Source organism: Callithrix jacchus, chromosome 19 (genome assembly GCF_049354715.1).
Source record: "Callithrix jacchus isolate 240 chromosome 19, calJac240_pri, whole genome shotgun sequence".
Classification (NCBI taxonomy): domain Eukaryota; kingdom Metazoa; phylum Chordata; class Mammalia; order Primates; family Cebidae; genus Callithrix; species Callithrix jacchus.
In genome coordinates, this window is record NC_133520.1 from 30,025,498 (window position 1) to 30,035,045 (window position 9,548).

General features: G+C 43.4%; 1 pseudogene; it reads right to left on the reverse strand.

Annotated features, from left to right (window-relative positions):
• Positions 1-6,841: 6,841 nt before the first annotated feature.
• Positions 6,842-8,718, reverse strand: LOC118149497 (alpha-1,3-mannosyl-glycoprotein 4-beta-N-acetylglucosaminyltransferase-like protein MGAT4E pseudogene; annotated as a pseudogene).
• Positions 8,719-9,548: the final 830 nt, after the last annotated feature.

The window sequence follows — 9,548 nt, forward strand, 5'->3', positions numbered from 1 at the left end:
TCCTTTCCCAAAAGATTTCTCTGTGGCAGGTTACACTGTTGGAGAGCATTTTACCCACAGTAGAACTTCTTTCAAAATTGGAGTCAGTCCTCTCACATCCTGCTGCTGCTTCATCTTTTTTTTTTTTTAAGACGGAGTCTCCCCAGGCTGGAGTGCAGTGGGTCAATCTCAGCTCACTGCAACCTCCACCTCCCAGGTTCAAGTGACTCTTCTGCCTCCGCCTCCCAAGTAGCTGGAACTACAGGCACGGGACACCACACCTGGCTAGTTTTTGTATTTTTAGTAGAGATGGGGTTTCGGGGTTTCACCATATTGGCCAGGCTGGTCTTGAATTCCTGACTTCATGATCTACCCACCTCGGCCTCCCAAAGTGCTAGGATTACGGGCATTGAGACACTGTGCCCAGCTGCAATTAAGTTTATATAATGTCCTTTTTTTTTTTTTTTTTCAGATGAGTCTCACACTGTCGACAGCCTGTCGCTAGGGCTGGACTGCAGTGACACAATCTCGGCTCACTGCAACCTCCACCTCCCAGGTTCAAGTGGTTCTCCTTGCCTCAGCCTCCCAAGTAACTGAGATTACAAGCACCTGCCACCACACCCAGCTAATTTTTTGTATAATGTTCTACATCCTTTGTTGTCATTTCCATGTTCATAGCATCTTCACCAGCAGTGGATTCCACTTCAAGAAACCCCCTTCTTTGATCATCCATAAGAAGTAACTCCTTATCTTTTCAAGTTTTATCATGAGATTGCAGCAATTCAGTCACATCTTCAGACTTCACTTCTAATTATAGTTCTGTTGAACCAGAAGTAACACCTCTGCAGGTACTTCCTCCACTAAAGTCTTGAACCCTTCGAAGTCATTCATGAAGACTGGAATCAACTTCTTCCAAACTCTTGTCAATGTTGATATTTTGACCTCCTCCCATGAGTAAGAAATGTTCTTAATGGCATCTGAAATGGTAAACGCTTTCAGAGATTTTTCAACTTATTTTTCTCAGATCCATCAGAGGAATCATACAACTGTCACCTCACTAGGCCTGGTGCAGTGGCCCATGCCTGTAATCCCAGCACTTTGGGAGGCCGAGACCAGCAGATCACTTGAGGTCAGGAATTCCGACCTGCCTGGGCAACATGCTGAAAGCCTGCCTCTACCGAAAATAAAAATATTAGCCACACATGGTGACTGGCACCTGTAGCTTTAGCTACTCAAGAGGCGGAGGCAGGAGAATCCCATAAACCTGGAAGATGGAGGTGGCAGTGAGTGAGACTCAGTCTCAAAAACAAACAAAACCAAAAAACTATAGCCTTACTAAATGTATTTCTTAGAAAGTCAAATTTAGTCCTTGATCCATCCATAGATAGCAGAATGGATGTTGTTTCGGCATAAAAACAATATTAATCTTCTTGTTCAGCTTCATCAGAGTTCTTGGGTAATCAGTTGCATTGTCAATAATAATATTTTTAAAGAAATCTTTTTTTTTTCTTTTTTTGCAACAGTTCTTAACAGTGGACTTAAAATATTCAGCAAACCATGCTATCAACAGATATGCTGTCATCCAGACTTTGTTATTCCATTTCTAGAGCACAGGTACAGTAGATTTAGTATATTTCTTTAGGGTCCTAGGATTTTTTTTTTTTTTTTTTGAGATGGAGTTTCGCTCTTGTTAGCCAGGCTGGAGTGCAATGGCATGATCTTGGCTCACTGCAACCTCTGCCTCCTGGGTTCAAGCAATTCTGCCTCAGCCTCCCGAGTAGCTGGGACTACAGGCATGCGCCACCATGCCCAGCTAATTTTTGTATTTTTAGTAGAGTCGGGGTTTCACCATGTTGACCAAGATGGTCTCGATCTCTTGACCTCGTGATCCACCCGCCTTGGCCTCCCAAAGTGTTGGGACTACAGGCATGAGCCACCGCGCCTGGCCGTGGGCCGTAGGATTTTTAAAATGGTAGATGAACATGGCTTCAACTTAAAGTCACCAGCTACATTAGCCCCAAACAAGAGAGTGAGCCTGTCCTTTGACGCTTTGAAGCCAGGCATTGACTTCTCCCCTCTAGCTATGAAAGTCCTAGATGGCAGGCCAGGTGTGGTGGCTCATACCTATAATCCCAGCACTTTGGGAGGCTGAGGTAGACGGATCACAAGTTCAGGAGTTCAGGACCAGTCTGGCCAACAGAGTGAAACCCCATCTCTACTAAAAATACAAAAAATGAGATGGATGTGGTGGCATGCGTCTGTAACACCAGCTACTTGGGAGGCTCAGGCAGGAGAATCACATAAACCCAGGAGGTGGAGGTTGCAGTGAGCTGAGATCATGCCATTGCACTCCAGCCTGGGCAACAGTGCGAGACTCTGTCTGAGAGAGAGAGAGAGAGAGAGAGAGAGAGAGAGAGAGAGAGAGAGAGAGAGAGGGCCCTAGATGGCATCTTCTTCCATTTGAAGGCTGTTTCATTCTCACTGAAAATCTGTTTAGTGCAGCCACCTTCATCAATGATCTTAGCTACATCTTCTGGATAACGTGATGCACTTCAGCTCTTGCTGCTTCACCTTGCACTTTTAGATTTTGGAGAGGGCTTTTTTCCTTAAACTTACGAACCAATCTCTGCTAGCTTCAAACTTTTTTTCTGCAGTTTCCTCACTTCTCTTGGCCTTCATAGAATTGAAGAGAATTAGGGCCTTGCTCTGCATTAGGCTTTGGTTTAAGGGAATTTTGATCTATCCAGACCACTCAAACTTTCTCCCTATCAGCAATAAGACTGCTTCACTTTCTTATCATTCATGTGTTCACTGGAGTAGCACTTTAAATTTCCTTCAGGACCTTTTTCTTTTTTTTTTGAGACAGAGTTTTGCTCTTGTTGCCCAGGTTGGAGTGCAATGGCTTGATCTTGGCTCATTGCAACCTCCACCTCCTGGGTTCAAGTGATTCTCCTGCCTCAGCCTCCCGAGTAACTGGGATTACAGGCATGCGCCACCACACCTAGCTAGTTTTGTATTTTTAGTCGAGACAGGGTTTTTCCACGTTGGTCAGGCTGGCCTTGAACTCCCGACCTCAGGTGATTCACCTGCCTTGGCCTCCCAAAGTGCTGGGATTACAGGCATGAGCCACCACTCCTGGCCTTCCTTCAGAACTTTTTATCTGCATTCACAACTTAGCTAACTGTTTGACACAAGAGGCCTAGCTTCCAGCCTGTCTTGGTTTTCAACGTGCCTTCCTCTCTAAGCTTTATCATTTCTTTTGATTTAAAGAGAGAGACGTGATTCTTCTTTTTACTTTAACACCTAGAGGCCAGTGTATGGTTATTAATTGGCATTATTTATTTTCTTATTTTTGAGATGAAGTCTCACTCTGTCACCTAGAGCATTTTTACTAGAGACAGGGTTTCATCATGTTGGCCAGGCTGGTTTCGAACTTCTGACCTCAGGTGATCCGCCCACCTAGGCCTCCCAAAGTGCTGGGATTGCAGGCATGAGCCACCGTGTGCAGCCAACATTTACTAATTTCTTTACATATCATTCTTTCATGTGTCTTAGACTCCCAGCTGGAATGATATTCCTGCTTCCTGCAGTATGTCCTTTAGTAATGAGGATCTTCTGGTACTCCCTGCTTTTCGTGTTTATTAGTTTTTTAAGAATCTTCTCATGTTGAAAGACAATTTGGTTGAGAAGTTAATTGTAAGTTGCTGCTCATTTTCTTATAACATTTTGAAGACAGTGTTTTGTTTTCTGGCAAAATTGTTGCCACCGCCTTACCTGTCAGGGTAATTATTTTCCTTTATAAGTGAACTTTCTTTTCTTTCTGGCTGCCTTTAGTAACTTATTTTTTCTTTGATGTTCTGTATTTTTCTCTGATAGGGGTTGATTTCTTTTTTTACTGTTTATTGAGATTCCTCAATCTAACAGTTGGCTCCTTTCATCAGTTCTGCAAAATAGTTTTTAGTTAGTACCTTCTTGAACATTACCTCTCCTTAATTCTCAGATCTCTCTGGGCAGAACCCTGACTGAAATTATATTTGTTCTTCAGTCTGCTAAGCCTGTGATTTCGATCTCATATTATTTCCCTATATTTTAATCCTGTGCTGCATTATGGATAATATCTTCAATTCTACACTAATTTTCTATTTGATTGCATCAAGTCAGCTTTTTAACTTGTTCATTGGTTTTAAATTTCAATTATAACATTTTTTCCTCTTTAGTTCTATTTGTTTATTTATCAAGTTCTCTTTGTCCTTTTTTAAGTTTCATATTCTTAAATTGTCAGTGTTGACTTTTATTTATTTATTCGTTTGAGACGGAGTCTTGCTCTGTCACCCAGGCTAGACTGCAATGGCACTATCTCAGCTCACTGCGACATCCACCTCCCAGCTTCGAGCGATTCTCCTGCCTCAGCCTCCCAAGTAGCTGGGACTATAGGCGCCCACCACCACACCCAGCTAATTTTTGTATTTTTAGTTAGAGACAAAGTTTCACCGTATTGGCTAGGCTGTTCTCGAACTCCTGACCTTGTGATCCACCTGCCTTAGCCTCCCAAAGTGCTGGTATTACAGGCATGAGCCACCACGCCTGGCTGACTTTTTTTTTTAATATGTTAATAGTTATCTTTAATTCTGTGTATGGCATTTCCAATATTTGACGTCTTTTCAGCTCTGCTTCTAATTTTTTGTTTTTTTGCTTCTTCCGGAATTGGGGGAGGGGCTTATTTCCTTGTGTGTTTGCATTTTTACTTTTATTTTTTTACCATAAACTTATGTTTTGTAGAACTTTGAGAAGATTCTGAGTCCTAGATTTTTCTGAAGGATTTGCTTTGTTTTTTCCAGGCATCCTGAGGAGTGCTACAACTTGCATTGTGACTAATTTAAAATACAGTCTTGACTGGAGACTTTCGGGAGCCCCTGGTCATGTTAATTTGAGTGGTTGCGAATCCACATAAAGAACAGTTTATGATTAGGAGTTATCAGGGAAGATTATCTCTTAATAGTGCAAAGATAGAAATAGGTACAATTTATTTTGTCTGTTTTATGGTAGATGTTTATTTTTAGCATCCTGAGATGAGTGTGTAGTCCTTTGACGTTGCAGCTTTACATGGTGGTCTCATGTTATATTTGATATCTTGGGTAATCCGTGACATTTTCTCTTGTTCCATGCAGCTCAAATAGCTGTTAAAAAAGGAGCTCAATATTGCAGGTGCTTGGTTAATTGCTTCAGGGCAAAAGGCAGCTTAAGTTCTTATCTACCTATCTGGGTTTCTATTTTGTTTACCTTTTTTGGTCTCTGAGATTTATTTTCTTTTCATTTCAATGATAAACTTAAAAACAGCTTTTAAGTATTGCATGAAGTATACTTAGTTATTTGAACCAGGAGTGTTTTTACAGGGTTCAGTCATACAAATAGCCAGTAACAGAATCCTCCAGGTTCTTTTTATAATTACACGAATAGAAATGTATGAATGAATAATTTTGTGTACGTTGTACTGAAGCTTGATTTTTCATTTAATGCTGTGTCTTGAGATATTTTCAAGTTGTACATAAAATCTTTTTCTAATACTGAGCTACATAATTCAAATAAGCTCTATTTGAAGACAACTAGAAAAGCTGAACAAAATATATAAAGCATTTCATTTAAAGCAACAGTAAAGTAATAAGGTAAAGAAGAATCAGGAGGCCAACTCAAAAGAAGGTTTCTGCCAGCCAACTAAGCCTCCATTGGAATTTTAAAATGGAAATTCCACCCAAAGCATTTTTTTGCTTTTATATTATTGGCCAATCTAAATTGCAAGAAACATGGGTATTTTCTTCTTTTTTAAATGTACACACGGTCTCCCATGACATTATTCTGTTTCTAACGAAATGGGAGAATAAACATTCTAGTGAGAGGCAACTGGCTAGGCACAAATATATTTTTCTGCAAGTTTAACTTTAGGAAAAATTTCAAAAACAAAAGAAACTACAAAACACCTCATTTGTGTTTTTATTGGGGTTCATCAATTTATTCAATTTAGAGAGAATTGATATCTGTGTCACATTTCATTTTAATTACTGATTTTTGCTGTTAAGTCCCTTGCTGGTATCATCAATGTTTAGTTCACCTTATTATTCATACCGTCTTTAAAAGCATCCAACACTAAGTATGCATCCAGATATTTGCTAATTAGATACATGAAAGAATGTGTAATCCTAACTCCTTATTTTCCAATGGAAATAGAAAGATTCTGCTGTAAGTAACATTGTTTCTTCCCTTAAGAAGATTACAGCTGCTGAAAGCTACTCTTAACTTTTTAGGAAAAGACATGAAACATCTCAGTGCTTGAATCAAAGTAAAGTATCCTCTCCTTAGAAAAAATGGACATATGAGCCTACAGCAAATTTTGCACATAGTTCTAGGAAATTAGATACTTGAAGCATCCATTCCTTAAACCCAGCTCAGCAAACTTTGCTCTGGAAAGAACTCAACCTTGGTATATTGAAGGTTTGGGTCTACAGATGTGAACCAAAGTCAGTTCAACAGTCATGAATATACTATTAAGACTATTGCCGGCCGGGCGCGGTGGCTCAAGCCTGTAATCCCAGCACTTTGGGAGGCCGAGGCAGGTGGATCACGAGGTCAAGAGATCGAGACCATCCTGGTCAATTTGGTGAAACCCCGTCTCTACTAAAAATGCAAAAAATTAGCTGGGCATGGTGGCGCGTGCCTGTAATCCCAGCTACTCAGGAGGCTGAGGCAGGAGAATTGCCTGAACCCAGGAGGCGGAGGTTGTGGTGAGCCAAGATCACGCCATTGCACTCCAGCTTGGGTAACAAGAGCGAAACTCCGTCTCAAAAAAAAAAAAAAAAAAAGACTATTGCCAACTCTAGATAGATGAATAATTCCCTCAAAGAGAGATCTGAGGATGTTATACCTGTATATAGACAAGAACAAGGCAGTTCATGGTGACACCTTCCCTCTCTTCCGCCCTTGGAAGCCAGAAGGATGTTGTCTTATCTTCACCCCTCATCAGACCTTAAAACTCTTCATTAGGAGGACACTGCATCTCATCTTGCCCAGGACAGTCCTGGTTTGTACCTACCGTTCTAGTGCGGTTTTTAAAGAGTGCTTCCTTTCACTTTCAAAAGTGTCCTAGTTTGAACAATAAATTGTATGACCACCCTACCAAGAATGAGCAGCCCTTGATTGGTGTGTAGATTTATTTCTTCCCAACCATGTAGATTCCATTCTCAAAGGCAGTTCTTTCAGAATCCCCACTGTGCCCTCTATTTCTCTTCTTCCTCAGGCTCGGTCCAGACTTTGATCTGCCTGATCAGGAGCCAAGACTCTTGAGATGCCAACACCAGCAGTCGGATACAACTCAACTCTTCCACAGACTCTTTTTCAGAAAATACTATCTGGTCCAAATTCCCTCCCACCAGCGGCCCCAGAAGGGCATAGCGAGTGCAGCCCTTGGGGTCCTCCTGGGGATCATAGCCGAGTTCCACTTGCCCCTGCTGCAGTTGGTACCTCCCTTCTTTGTCAGAGCCTGTCAGCACCGCTATCCGGGTGACTCTTTGTGGCCTGTCCAGAATCACTGTCAGGTAGTTTCCTTTTAAAGGATCTAAGGTAGAGTAGCCCTCCTCGTTCAGTGTATAAGCGTATTGTGGAATCACAGTCAATACTGATACCATGTCAGTGAGGACAGTAGCAGCAGGGTTGTCTGGTTCACCAAAGACCCTATCCTTCTCCACAGGAAAGCATATGTCACCAAACAGAATAATCAGCCGTGTGGTGGAAGACAGAGGGACTGAAGTGAATGGGACATTCTGGGCCAAGAGAAGACGAAATTCAGAGAGAAGCAAGTGAGTAGGAGTGTCCTTCTGGAAGAGGAGGAAGAAAGCTGTCAGGCGGGAGAGGTCACTGGTGTGGAAAACGTTCCCAGAGATGCTCAGGTGGGCGAACTCCAGGATCACCCAAGGTAGTTCTTTCCAGGCTGATAATGCCAAAGAGATAGCACCAACGAATTTAGGGGTGCAATGAATATGATCTTCCAACAGTAGAAAGTAATCAGAGAGGTTGCTGGCAAAGTTCATGAGGAGGGCATGATCTACTTTCTGCCTGGAATAGAGGGCTTCACAGGGTGATAAGTGATTAATGTCACTCAGACCTCCTGGGAGAGGAGAGCCACTGTGGATCACCAGCAGCTTCCCCGCCCCAATCTGTGTTGTGAAGAGACCTGAAATATTGGCAGCTGTTTTGCCGAGCCACTCAGGGTCAGGACCTGACAGGTGGACTAGCACCACAATATACTCCAGCTCACTTTCTGATGAAGCTTGGAACATGGACTGCAGGGTGTCCAACAGGTAGCTCCCACGAGGACGCTGCAACGAGGCAATCCCCAGGGTCAGCAGTCCTGGGGGAGACATGAGGCATACTAGCACTTGAGGAGGGTGAAGAGTTCCTAGGACTCTCCTCCCAAGCCTTCCCCTTATGCCGATCCCAGTGACAATTCACATTCCTTTTCCTGGGGCATGTGGTCCACATGGGAGGTTAATAGCTGATCAAAAATGGTGATATGGTTTTATTTGGTCAGAGTATTGTGGTCAATACTTTGGAAGGCTCTTGGGAAAGCTTTGTGAAGGGCAAGGCTCTGTCATGGGCAAGGCTGCCAGGTACCAAAGGGAAGTTTGCTGGCTTGGCAAAGTATCTTAGCCTGGCCTAGACCTTCAGAGTTGTCTCAGCTACACAGGTCAATCTGTGGATTATAGAATGTCAGAAAACCTATGTAAACCCAAGGGTCCAGCAGTCTAGTGCACTTAGCCCAGAAGTCCACATGGCCCTCTTTGCCCTCTATCCAACGGCTTTTCTAGTGGCTCCCTCCAGCTCCTCCCCCTTCCTGTCTTCCCCTCCTTGGGAGCCTGACGTGACTGAACTTAACTATGGGACAGCTCCTTCTCGGGGTCACTATGGCCCTTCTGTCCTGTTGGCCATTCAAGGGGTGGCCAGGTGGGAGGAAAACACACTTGAGATTATAACGTGCACCAAATTCCACAGCGTGACACTGCCTCAGAGCACCCTCTTTGCTCACCACATGCCAATCACTTCCCTTTTCGACCCTCCTTCCTTTTTCTGGCTGAAATACCCTGTCTGGCCTTCTCCCAGTCTGACCACTCCCTCCCAGATCCTCACTCTTTTCCTGGGGAGGGGCTGGGAAAGAGGGGAGTCTCTCTGCATCTCCTTCAAGGTCTGCAGATGGTTCTTGCTTTCAGAGCCGATTTGTTCCTGAACTGTCCGCCAAGCTATGTCCTCCTTTTCCTTCTGAGGATAAGATACGTCAGTCCTGAGATTCATCCCCAGATTCTCTGAAGACAATTTAGGATCAGATCACCCTGTAAAACAGGCTAGGCAAGCCTCAGCTTCCTGTTCCTTGGGAGGCCCAGCAACAGGGCTCAGGGAACCATTCTTTCCACCTCATCATAAGAACATGCAGGGCTTTCCAGCAGATGTCATGGGTCCTGAGTCGGGAGGTGGGGCTCCCAAGCTTGTGTGGAGTAAGCACCTGTCTGCCCCCATTGTCATCAGGC